Source organism: Juglans microcarpa x Juglans regia, chromosome 3D, assembly GCF_004785595.1.
Source record: "Juglans microcarpa x Juglans regia isolate MS1-56 chromosome 3D, Jm3101_v1.0, whole genome shotgun sequence".
Classification (NCBI taxonomy): Eukaryota; Viridiplantae; Streptophyta; class Magnoliopsida; order Fagales; family Juglandaceae; genus Juglans; species Juglans microcarpa x Juglans regia.
Genome location: NC_054598.1, coordinates 2,455,164 through 2,468,855, shown reverse-complemented (window position 1 = coordinate 2,468,855; position 13,692 = coordinate 2,455,164). Strand labels below are relative to the sequence as shown.

The 13,692-nt window shown below is 36.4% G+C and overlaps 1 long non-coding RNA gene across 1 annotated transcript; it reads right to left on the bottom strand.

The window, feature by feature from the left end:
- Positions 1-4,560: 4,560 nt before the first annotated feature.
- Positions 4,561-5,369, bottom strand: LOC121255527. The gene is made up of 2 exons (XR_005938785.1): positions 5,171-5,369; positions 4,561-4,873 (listed from the first exon to the last, which is right to left on the bottom strand). It is a non-coding gene; the product is annotated as an uncharacterized LOC121255527 (long non-coding RNA).
- Between the last annotated feature and the right edge of the window lie 8,323 nt (positions 5,370-13,692).

The following is a 13,692-nucleotide window of genomic DNA, read 5'->3' as shown; positions in this document are numbered from 1 at the left end:
ATCATTCAACATCATGCTAATGCAAGGGGCAGCTTTCTGCAACTCTCAGAATTCCAGAATGGAAGGAGGAAAGGGTTGTTAATGATTCCAGAAAGCGCTAATGACATTGGATGGAAAGGCTTTCTGCAGTCCATTCGAAGTGTTACTAGAGAGTTTGTTGATGGAAAAATAGTGGGAAGGCAGTCCTCAATCAAAGGTGCTTCTTATGCTGCGGTGTTAAGGTCACCGACGGGTAGTCCGACCGAGATTAGCTCAACGGCAGAAGGAAAGCGTAAGGCACTGGTAGGGACAAAGACCGTCAGGTGACATTGGGAGAGCTGGAAGGGGTCTTGTGGGATGTCAAAGCTCAATTGAAGGAAGTTATGGAGTATGTGAGAGATTTGATGACTAAAGTGGATAAAGGGCTGGACTTAGTCGTGGGTTTTGGTGGTGGGGCGAGCATGGATGAGGAAGGGCGGGGGGTAGATCCTTCAGGTTTGAAGGCCACAAGTGTGCCGGCAAAAGGCGTGTCAAAGCCGCCACAGATAGAGTCATTGGACGCTAGCATCTTTGTCCATGCCAGTGTCACTATGCCCCCTAAGGGAACTGTAGGACCTCAGGCACCAGATGCAGATGGGGTTGGTACTTCTGTCCAGGGTTCAATTGAAGACGGGGGACCCTCCAGGGTCACGAGTACTTTGGAAGAAACAATCAAGCATCTTTTGGAAGATGCAAACGGGGTTTCAGAAGGTAGTGCTTCCCCTACCTGTACTACGGAGGGAGCAGTAGGGTCAGACCATGTGGGGTACTGTGGCAATGTTGATGGAGGGGAGGAACTAGTAATTGTGACAGAATCAATGGACAACAACCATATAGCTGTCGAGCAACAATATGGCAGGAAGAAAACTAGCGGTTTGTCGTTGGTGCCTCGTGGGGGAAGGTTTAGAATCGGGAGTGCAGTTGGGTACTGTGGCTGGGGATAATGTCGTTCCCTTGGTTTCTCTTCTTCTGTTAAACGATATAGCAGGTTCACCATTGGATTGGGATCTGAATAAAGTTAATGGGCTTTAGCAAATCTTGGAGCTTTCATATGGAGAACAGGGAGAATATGAAGACCAATTTAACGCTTTACTTACTGCGATTGAGGCGAGTCACACGCTTCAAACCAAATCACATTTTAAGAAAAGCAGAGAGTTAAAGCGTCTTTCATGTGCAATCAACTACAATGTTAAAGGAGGTAGCTCAAGTAGAGGGAAGAATAAGGGAAGGGCATTGTGAATTTTGGGTAGAGGATTAGTTTTATGGAAACAAGGGGCTGGGATTGGGGAGGTGTGTTACATTCCAATTCAGGCTTGGTGTATTTTGGGTAGGTTTCATTAGATTTTTAGCTCATTAGGGGCTCTCTTGTATGAGCTAGATGTTTTATTGTATACGTTCAGTGTACTTGGTTACTCCTATTAATATATATATATAATATTATTACTTATAAAAAAAAAATTCATGTTATTAGGTATTGTGTGAAATTTTAGAGTTATGTGAGATCATTTTTAGTGTAGAAGTTGACGGATTATAATGGCCTTGAAATAGGTTCCAAGTGACCGTTGGCAAAGGAATATCGTTACTATTTTTAATAAAAGAACTGTTAGTTTTGTTTGAAATGGTGCACTTGGGTATTATATTTCAAACTTGTGTAAACTTTGAATTTGTGCACATTCTTATGTTATTTTGGCTCTACTTGTGGGATTTGTGCAAATTTTGTAATGGTTGGAATGTTTGAAAAATGTCATGTGGCTTATTAAATTTGAAAGTTAAATGTGAGCGTTTTAATTAGTCTTGAGCCCATGGTATGAATGTCTTTGTGACATGTTTGACGTCCCTCGCAACATATTTGGCTGAATATGTTTGTTGAGATAAAATTGTATTGCTCACATTATTTTATTGAGAATTTATTCACTCTCTTATAGTCAAGAAAATTGTCAACTCCCACAACCCCATTAAATTGTTACTTACTGAGCATGTGGCAGCTCACCATTTCACTTCACATATTTTTCAGAGTTGTAGAAAGTTCCTTCCTTTGAAGTGATAGCTTTTGAGCCAAACATTCCAGAGCGGACTTGGTTTAGTCACTTGAGGTTGGAAGTTTTGGGGTTTGATGATTTTGTTGCTTGAAGATGGTTTTGGTTGTACAAAGAGTTTTCTTACGGTCATATTTTAGTTATTTTACAGTTTTTGTTGGAGTAACTGTATTTGTAATTATTTAGAATTTAATGGCTTTAGCCGAACCTGTGAATGGGTTTTTGAGAATCATTGTATTATAGTTGTAAATACTTTGGAGGTTGTATATATGATATATGTTGAAAACACAAAAAGTTTTGAAAATATAGAAGGAACTCTATCCGTTTATAGTTTTGGGTTTGGGGCATTACAATGTGCACGAATGGATAAATGCCATGGATCAGAAAATGGTGAATTGGCCACATTGAAAAACAAATGGGTCAATGCTAGGGGTCCATTCCGCCTAGTCAGTTGTATTTACCATCTGAACACAAGAAAGAAAATTGTTACGAGGACGTGTAAAAATGAATGCTTTTCATGAAAGCCAGTGAAGTAATTCCATAAAAATAAAATCAGCTTTAGAAACATCAGCTATTTTCTATCTTTGAATACACCGTGAATCCAAAACCATAAAAAATAGACCTTTTCAAATAGCCTAGATACATGATACATGTGATGGAAAAAAGGGTCTATAACTCTAGCATCTCAGACTTATTCAATTGAGCATTCCTACAATGCCACTAGCAAATTCACTAACCATCCCAACAACATTTCCTGAAATCTATAAGCAAGGACATGACCATGTCTATATATATATATATAATCCCTGTTTCATATGCTGGGGGCTCTTTTAAAACCTTATCTTTACTTAAAAGGGTAAATCTCAGAGATTTTAATCTTCTCTGGTTGCAACCATACAAGTCATCATAGACTAATAACTCATGGATTTTATTTGGTTCTTTTCATTTCCTTAACAAAGCATACTATGGGCCCACAAAAACTCCAGCTTTCTTATAGTCAACATCAGCCACTCTAGACAATTATTATTGCTATTTTAATGTTGAGGTAGTAAGAACTAAAGGCTAGCATTTATCAATCCACCAGATTTATAGAAAATTAATACACCACAACATTTCCAAACAAAAAAGAGCTATAAACAAGATGAAAAGAAAATGAGAGGTAGATTTTTTATATAACATTTTGATAACTACTTCACCTTCACATAACCACAAATAAAGAAACTTCCAGTTCTTGCACAAATTCCACCTTGTGCTGTTATCAATTACTAGAGAATATTTAGAAATGGAGGAACCCATTTTGGAATTCCAAACTAAAGCTATGCAGCCCAAAGTGTGTGGATAATTTCTTTTATTAATTTTACTCTCAAGTCTTTCATTTGGCATTGCTTTTACATAATGGTTTTAGTTTGATGGCCATCAAGCTGGTGTAGCACGAGTGAGTTATTGTTCACATGAGTGCTATACTTCACACACTGAATACCCTAGCAGCTTATTCACCGAGCTTCTGTAGCAGCTCATTAGTAAAGGTGTTTCGCACCTTTCACTTTGCCTTATTACAATTTCCCATAAATGGCTGGGATTAAATGGTAGTAGTTTTTATCAGTGAAAGGAGACTTGTAATATAACTTCTTCTTCTTCTTTTAATGAATTTTGATCGAGATTGCAGCTTAAGTTTTGTTTGAAGGGACATGTTTGCCAAGGGATATCAGCCTTCTACTTTGTCATTCTTTCTGTTCTAGTTGTTATTGCTTTTAAAAGGCCAAACCAGCTATATTATTCTTAGAAGGCCTCAAAACATTTCAAGAAATTCGTGAAACCTCTGAGTTTGTCTCTAATGCTCCACTCTACCAAGCCCTGGTCAGGCCTAACTTTTCTAACAATAAAAAAACTAAATTCAAATTTCAGGGCTATAACCTGTAGAACTCAAGCCTAATCATGTGAAAAGAAGACAAACCATTAGTAAAAAGAGAAACTACCACCTCCAACGCACAAAGCTTTGCAAATTTTGAATATAACAAAACATGAAATTAATTTCAAAGAAGCTTCCCACAGCAATCACCATGCCAGAAAGCAAATGCTCACACCTGACTTGGAATGCAATAAAGACAGAATATATCCCATAGTCTCAATCTATCAAAATTCATGCCTAAAGCTGAAAGGGTGAAAAAAAACACCCCACAAACGAGCCAGCAAAAGCCAGAACTTTTCATACTAACCATAAAAGAACAACTCAAAACTTTTCCCATATTCACTATTCACCTGTAAGCTAGAACTCCTAGAAAACAGCACACTTCCGAAATAATGATCAATATTTACTCAGAAAATCATAGAATAAGTTGCAAATACCTTATGCGATACACTACGCACCTTATACTATAGCTTAGAATTTAACAGGCATGTCAATATATCTCCATTCAGCGGTTTCACAATCAACAAACTATGCAACGAAATCACCAATACCTAAAAGAAGACAATGTAAAAGATTAATACCCCAAGTCATCTGAAGTTGCTGAAAAGGCCAGGTGGACGGTTTAATAAGGTTTGAAAATCCGATAACAAATACTGCATGAAAAGATGCACTTCCTAAAATTGTCTCCAAACCCTAGGATCAAAAGATACAAACCGAAATTTCCAAACTGACATGTTCAAATACTTTCTCCATTTGTCTTTACAGACTATGAATGGAACTCCAATGTCAGCCAACTATTCAAGCACTTATTTATGCTATTACCTTCAGACCCCAATGTCTCCAGTTTTTTTATCTTCACTCATGCATTTTAGAAGCTAATTAACCACCCAAAGGAATCACTTAAGTTTCCCTATAAATAAAGAAGGTTTGTCTAAAGAGTCTTCACCTCAAAATAACAACATCCTAATCCAAATAAGCAATGGAGGAAAATAACTAATCATATGGTTGAATAAACAAGGGATGCAAATTAGTTTTGAAGCATTTACAAAGAAGGAAATATTTTGACCCAAATTTGATTTGGAAATGTAATGAAAAGAGAATTATAGAGTTATCATGCCTTCTTAAATGCGGATAAAATATAAGACAGCTATAGAGAGAGATTATCATGGAAAGAAGATGAAAAAACAAAGCATCCGCTTTACCTCACCTCATCAACTTCGGAAGCGCCTTAGGTTGTTCGCCATAGTTAATAGCAATCGTTCTTTTCAAGACATCAGAGCGGCGGAAATACACCGAGCGCTGCATACAATTCATAACTGCATAAGCCAATGCAGCGATATGAAAGTTGCCGCAGTTGCGCGCGCGCAGAGAGAGAGAGAGAGAGAGATGCGGAAAGAAATAGTAATAAAATGTGGTATCATAGAGAGAGAAGAAAATATCTGAGGGCCAGGAATCATCTGCAGTAAGACTTATGTACTCATCCGTGCACTCGGGTTTAATCACCGTTGAGGTGCAAAAACAATTGGAAATCGGATCCATCATTGTTAAAACGGAGTGTTGCTACGGTGTTATAACGAGCTTCGTAGAGAATCCCATCCCTCGTAGAGAATCACATCCCATCCATATGCAATCAAGTGTTGAGCAGATTGTAACTTCAACGTCTTTTCAAATTCTTGTCCATAATATATAATTTAATAATGTTATACATGATAGTAGTTGAATGAATTAGCTAAAGTTAAAATATATTTTTTATGGATATAAGATAATTTAATTTTTTATTATTCTATTTATATAAAGAGTAGTGCTACATCTCGATAGAGATGTAGCCCGAAAGTCTACCGAACAGGTAAAAGTATTTTTTTATTTTTTATTTATTTTATTTTATATATTTTTTAATCATTATAAACATTTATAAAAAAAGTAAAAAATTTACAATATTATTAAAAAATATTTTCTTAATCACTAAGTAAAAAAAAAATAGGGGGTTTCGGGTAGGGGTGTGCAAAATTCAGAGAATTCCGACTCCGTCCGACCTCCGCTCAGACGCCGACTCCGACGGAGTCGGAGTTGTCGAAATTCGGAGTCGGAATTCGGAGCTACTCCGAATAGTGATTCGGAGTCGGAGTCGGAGTCGGAGCTCCATGTAGCTCCGACTCCGACTCCGAATTTTTTTTTAAACCCAGCTGTAAAACAACGTCGTTTTACAGCTGGGTTTAAAAAAAATTATTGAACGACACCGTTCCACTTAATATGGAACGGCGTCGTTTCATATGTCTTCCTAAGGAAGCCTTCTCCTCATACGGTTCCCCCCTTCTTCTTCCTTCCCCAGTTCTTCTTCTTCTTCCTTCTCCCTTCTCTCTCGCGTCTCCCATCCCAGTGACTGAACCATCCCTTCTCTCTCGCGTCTTCCGTCCCAGTGCCAGCGTGTCGCCGTTCGTCGTTGCTCCTCCGTGCCGCCGTTCCTCGTTGCTCCTCTATTCAGCTTCCACCTACGGTGAGCCCTAAATTTAATTCAAGCACGTCTCTTATGAATTGGAGCCAGCAGTTGTGATTCTTGTGAATTGGTTGTATTGAATATTCAATATAGTCCCAACACGGCGCTCAAAACCCTGAATTTTACATTGTATTGCAGACTTGCGCTCGAGCGAGGTGTCGAGCGCAAGTCGAGCGCACGTTGTATTGAACATTGGCTCGAGCGCCACGTCGAGCGCAAGTCGAGCGAACCTCTCTGGATGGATTCTGCTCGAGCGCCACGTCGAGCGCACGTCGAGCGAACCTCTCTGGATGGGTTTTGCTCAAGTGTCACGTCGAGCGCACGTCGAGCGAACCTCTCTGTATGGATTCTGCTCGAGCGCACGTCGAGCGAACCTCTCTGGATGGGTTCTGCTCGAGCGAACGTCGAGCGCACGTCGAGCGAACCTCTCTGGATGGGTTCCGCTGAGTCGAACGCAAGTCAACCGAACCTCGATGTAATAATATATCGATACAATAATACATGTCCTATTGTATAATACAATAGCCTAGTTTATTTTTAAACTAATTTTTTGCTTCTAATTTAATTTTTTCAGCTTCATTGATTGTGATATGGATCCTAGACATAGTGGAGATGATCGTCCACAAAGGGATGTGGCGGATGCCAATGCTACAACTCCTACACCGGTGGGTACTTCCACCCCTAGAGCCACATCTAGGGCAGCTACATCTAGAGCAGTTACATCTAGAGCAGCTACATCTTGTGCGAGTAGTCGACTCCCACTTCCAGTTGATATAGAGGATGAGGATATGTTCAACGAAGAGGAGGAGATGCCCATTGAGCAAGATCAACCACCACGACCTTCTAAAAAGAGGTCGTGGACATGGGAGCATTTCACCAAAATTCCTGGTGAAATTGCGAACCCAGTAACAAGATGCCATTACTGTGGATCACTTTGTGGATGCCATTCGAAGAAGCAAGGTACCAGTGTGTTAATAGCACATCTAAATGGTTGTCAACGATATAAGATAGCGAAGGGATTGCAAGCCACTGATCAGACCAACCTCAGTTACCAAACTTCTACAGCCACTTATGGTACACAGACTAAGAAATTGGTCATCCCTCAATACAGTGAGAAGATGTCGAGGGACATGCTTGCAGAGATGATAATTACTGATGAGATGCCATTTACCACAGTCGAGAAAAGAGGCTTTCGAAAGTTTCTAAATTTTGTTGAGCCACGATTTCCCATTTCATCACGGTATACAATGATGCGAGATTGTATGAAGAGGCATGCGAAGGACAAGGAGGAGATGAGGAAGATGTTTATTACCACTGGCCAGAGAGTGTCTTTTACGACTGACATATGGACTTCCATACAGAACGTCTGCTACATATGTATCACAGTACACTACATTGACAGTGAGTGGATTTTACATAAAAAAAATTATTGGTTTTAAAGAAATTGTGGATCATAAAGGTGCATCCATTGGGGCGAAGATGGATGATTGTTTAAAGGACTGAGGAATTCGAAAAGTGCTGTGTATTACAGTTGACAATGCCAGTGCGAATGAAACAGCAATTGATTGGTTTAAGCGGAACACGACGGTGAGAGATGATGTCATTCGGGCCCACGAGTTTATTCACGTTTGATGTTGTGCTCATATCATTAACCTCATAGTTGTTGAGGGATTAAAAGAGGTTCATGATTCCATAACCCGAGTCCGCAACATTGTACGATATGTGAGGGGTTCCCCTCAAAGGCTTGCCAAGTTTAAGGCAATAGCAGAAGATCTGAAGATTGAATGTTCTAGTATGCTGTGCTTGGACGTTCCGACTCGATGGAATTCTACATACATGATGTTGGATGTGGCACAAAAGTACCAAAAAGCATTCGAGCGGATGGAGGTCGAGGATGGGGGCCTGAGGTATGCTTTGTTGGAGCCAGCAGTACAGGGGCTCGGTGCGCCGGACGCACATGATTGGACCAGTGTGAGTTATTTTGTTGAATTTTTAAGAACTTTTTATAAGATAACCATGCGGCTATCTGGATCCAAATATACGACTGTGAACTCATTTTTCAATGAGCTCTCGGAGCTTCACTTACAGTTGAAAAATAGTTGTACTGACTCTGCTGGATTGTTATCTGCTATGGCTACGAGGATGAAGATCAAATATGATAAATATTGGGGGAATATTGAGAAGATAAATAGATTGCTATTTGTGGCTGTGATCCTTGACCCCCGAGTTAAGTTGGCCGTTCTATAATTTTGGGTAAATTCCGTCCTCGAGGCAGTGAAGGCTGTGACTTATATCATCACTACAGTACTAGTGCTCAGCCTTCATCCACAGTTGGTAGCTCCTCACATTCGAGGCCGACAGGATTGACAGTTTCCTCAGGTGATACTGACCCATCTGTAGGGGTTAGAGGCAATCGTATTATACAGCAGTATCATCAACTCATGTCAACAAGGAATATTATGCATTGTATATCTGAGGTTGAACGATATTTTATGGAAGCTGTCAAGGCACCTAGTGATGTATTTCAGTTATTAACTTGGTGGAAAGTTAATTCCACCAAGTATCCAGTCATTTCCCGTATGGCCCGAGATGTGCTAGCCATTCCTGTCACTACGGTTGCCTCAGAGTCGGCATTTAGCACTGGAGGCCGCGTATTGGATGCTTATCGGAGTTCATTGTCACTGTCAACCGTGGAGGCCCTCGTTTGCACACAGAATTGGATAAGTGAAACGCCTATTGGACTAGATACCGTTGGCGTTGATGCCGAGAGCTATAGGCTTGAATCGGGTAAGTTTATATGCTTTTAAATGATGATTTAATTATTTTTAATGTTTCTAACTTCTAATTTTTATGATTTTATAGATCTAATTGTGAACCCTAACATAATTACCGATGATTGAGAGTCTGGAACGGACGCTACTTGAGAGTTGGGATGGAGTTGAGAGAACCTCCTTTCTTGGTAAGAATCAAATTATTCTTTTACCGTATTCAATTTTTTATTATCAAATTTTTTTCATCTATTGATTGCTACTTTCTATCTTCATTTCAGGCATGACCAATGGAACAAAAAGTATTTGAGTGAAATCCGTGTTTAATCGAATTGTAGTTATATTTCAAATTATAGTCATATTGTTATTACGTTATAAATGAGACTGTTATAACTTATGGCTGCATCATACATATTATTTACTTTTTAAACTATTTATATAGTTATATTTATGTAATTATATCCCGAGCAAAGACGTGAGATAAGTACTCTTTATTCTATAATTTCTATTAGTACTTATTCATCCTCTCTTAAACGTTTAGAATTTATTATCTAACTGAAATTAATCGAATTATAGAAATTCGTACCATCATTCTTTTTTATAAAATTTTAAATTTATGTAATTTTCAACTCATGAGCACTTTTAATGCTAAATTTCAGGCGGACATAAAACAAATTAAATATATAATCAAAATTCAGTAACAAAATCAGAACGAATATTTAAATTATTGAAAACTCTTGAATAAACCAAATATTTGTAGATCGTTTCACTTTTAAAAAAAATATATATGTTGCTCACTATCTGAAACGAAATTAAACAATAAAATTTAAATAATAATAAAAAAAAGAACAAAATTTCTGAAATTGAGTTCGGAAATTTTGTTCGGAGTCGGAGCTCCGACCTCCGTTCGGAACTCCCTCCGAACTCCGATCGGAGTTCCGATCGGAGTTCCGATCGGAGGTCGGGGCTCCGACCTCCGTTCGGAGTTCCGATCGGACTCCGACTACGTTCGGAGTCGGAGTCGGAGGGGAAATTCGGCTCCGACTTTTGTCGGAGTAGGAGGTCGGAAATGACAACTCCGACTCCGTCGGAGTCGGAGCCCACCCCTAGTTTCGGGACACATCTTCGGGCTACATCTTCTGGACATTTAGCATTTTTGTTATATAAATCTTTATTTTAGAATAGTTATTTTTTTATTATATGATAATAAAATAATATAAGATAAATTTGATTTTGACTATTTACATCAAATCTTTATATTAGATTATTTATTTATTTATTATATAGAAATGAGTAATTAATAATTTTAAAAATATTTTAATATTTTAATTATGAATTTATTTTATTTTATCATATTTTACTATTCATAATACTATATATTAATTAGTAATCATATTCTAATTATATTTTTTCAATTGTCATTTAAAAGAAAGATAAATAATTGATATAAAATGTATTTGATGTATGAATAGTTACTTTCAAATTTAAAATTTATTTTAAAAGTGACTCTAGCTATTTCGAATTTAACTAATCTATTGTGATGTCATTTTATGTTCTAATAGTTAAATTCTCAATAGATTTAGCGTTTAGCTAATCTATTGAGAATGCTCTAAATTTATATTCATTCTCACATTTTATACTTATAATTTTTTATAAAATATATGGTTATGAACTGTCGTTGACGAGAATGATTTTTCTAATTAAAATAATTACTCTAATATTTATATCACATCGTAATACTCACACAATTATTACATATATATAATTATCCGATGCAAATTACAAATTCAACAACTAGCTAGACTGAATCGTGTCTATAAAACTTCACACTACTACTGCAGGAACAATTAATATATATAAGTTATTATAATAGCTTCAAATGAGGAATAGATCATTCACTTCCAGTCAGATTCAACAAGAGATTATACCCAATTAATGTGAAAATAGGGGGCGATGAGTTACACGCGCGGCCTGGACAAAATAACTGTGGCTTAAAAATGAATACTACGTACGTACCTCTTTGTGTGTGTGTGTGTGTTTATATATATATATATATATATATGAAGATTATAGCTAACCGTCGATTATGAGTAAACCAATTTGAAAATCTTATCACACGCAAACCTGCGTGCATGCATATCGATCGATCAAAGAAACTGGGTTTTTAAGAAACATGAAAAGGCTTTTAAGTAATTTCCATAACTTTGGATCGATCATAGGTACGCACTATATGGTTTTGTATAATATAACTTATAATTTTGTAAGTATTTATGATCACATCATGATCTTTCTTGCATGCGTCATCCATTTTATCCATCCAGAATTAATTGATCTCTAATTAATTGAGCTTAAAGATGTTATCTAATGTATTTTCGTAAGTATTCCGATCCTTCTATTATATATTGAACTCATGATAGGATTCCATAGCTAGGTTGAGGCTTCTAGAGATGCCACCTGCATTTATTATATTATATCATGTTAATTTATAAACATTCATCTTAATTTATCTGACCGTCACCTCTTTTTTCTATGGTCCAGTACTCTCTCCCTCTACCCTACCTTGGGTTAAAGATATCTTTTAATATATTATGTGTTATTTTTTTAACATTCTTCTCTTGACATGATTCCATCATCTTTTTTTTTTTTTTTTTATAGTCTATTCCTGCTGCTAATCTTTCCACTCTCGAGATTAAAGATGTCATCTACCATTATATGTCATGACGTCCTTGAAATAATTCTACCTGTACACGAGTCTCAGATATTATATATTTATATATATATATATATATTATTTTATAAGCATGCATCTGATTCTATCATTTATCTTTCTTGCAAGAGTATGACATATATATAGTCACATACGATTCATAACTATATATATTAATGTATTTATACTGGAAGTACTTAACATGCAAGTCGAGCAAATTGTTGTGACCAATAATCCTAAAAGATTCCTTAATTTGGGGCTGATCAAGGTGGCATGGATCCTATTAAATGCATGTTTTTGGTACAAGTAGTAGTACGTACTAATTAATTAGTATATATTAGTACTCTACGCGTGGAGAATTATATATAGTTTCTAATTAATTAAGTAACTCTTTTAATCAATAATATATAATTATGTACGTAGGTGAGGAACCAGTTAGCTAGCTAGCTCCGATCACCTCCCAAATTAAAAGTGGTTCAGTCATCAATATTGATAGACAATCAGAAAACTACGTACAGTCTAGTAGTCCCAAATTAAAAGGAAAAAAATTATAAAAAAGTGTCAGTAAATATTAATTTATGTCATTAAGGAGATTATGGATAATAATATTAATTAATTGTGGAAGATTAATTTATGAGTACCCGACGATATATATTAGTTTTATCAAATTTTATTTTATTTTTCTTAGGGTTATATATTCATCATTATATATTTTTTCTTAATTTACCTTGAGAATAACGATCAATCTATCTATGAAGATCCAAGAACATGATCAAGGCGAATCCAAAACTAACAACTAGAAAGGCTGGAAGAACATGATCACGTACGCGTACGTACTTCAAATTAAGCAAATCCATGGAGTACTATATATAATTAGCCAGATCAGTAACCTGCAAATTATGTATATATAGGACCTGAAAATTAAGCAAATCCACGGAATTAATATAACCAGAGTATATAACCAGAGTATATAACCTGCAAATTAATAAGCAAATCCAGCCACATAGACAGTGATTAATTAAACCAGCTGCAACTTATCATGTGATCTATATAGAAAAATTTATATCTTTCTATCAGTTTAAACTTTTAGGATAAGTGATAATTTCACATAGTATCAAAGTAGAGATCCTAAATTCAAACCCTGATTCTACATTTTTATGTCATTTAATTAAATATTTCATTTTATTAATTTAAATTTTTGAGATAAATAGTAATTTCACAGATAAGATGTATACACAGCTGAAATATTATACAAGATATATGCATGTTCAATCTATATATGCACTTAATTTTGGCTTCCATGGATGATGGAACAGGGAATTATCTACCTACGTGTAACGTGACTTGGCACACGCCTACTAGTTAGGACCATCCGTAGTACTGTCCCATCTGTACTTGCTGTGACGGAAGTCATCAATTAAGATATTCTAATTTATTTTTAAAGATATTAACAGTAATCTATTTTTTTGTACTAAATAATTTTTTTTCAGTTCTTGAGAAATGGTTTAGATTTTTTCCTTTTTTTTTTTTTTTTTTTTTTAGAGAGAGTTAGAAAGACGTTGAAAATAATTTTAAAAAATTGAAATTTATGTTTTGTATATGTGAAATGGTTTTCGCTCCTGTTGTTTTGTATCAGTGGAAATGCTAGTGAAAGGCCATGGCATTGGCAGGTGGGTGTAGTGAATATCATTTACAATTCTATGTATTCACTCGCACTGGGAAAGCCCAAAGGATGACTCCAAAACCCTGAGCAAGTTTGG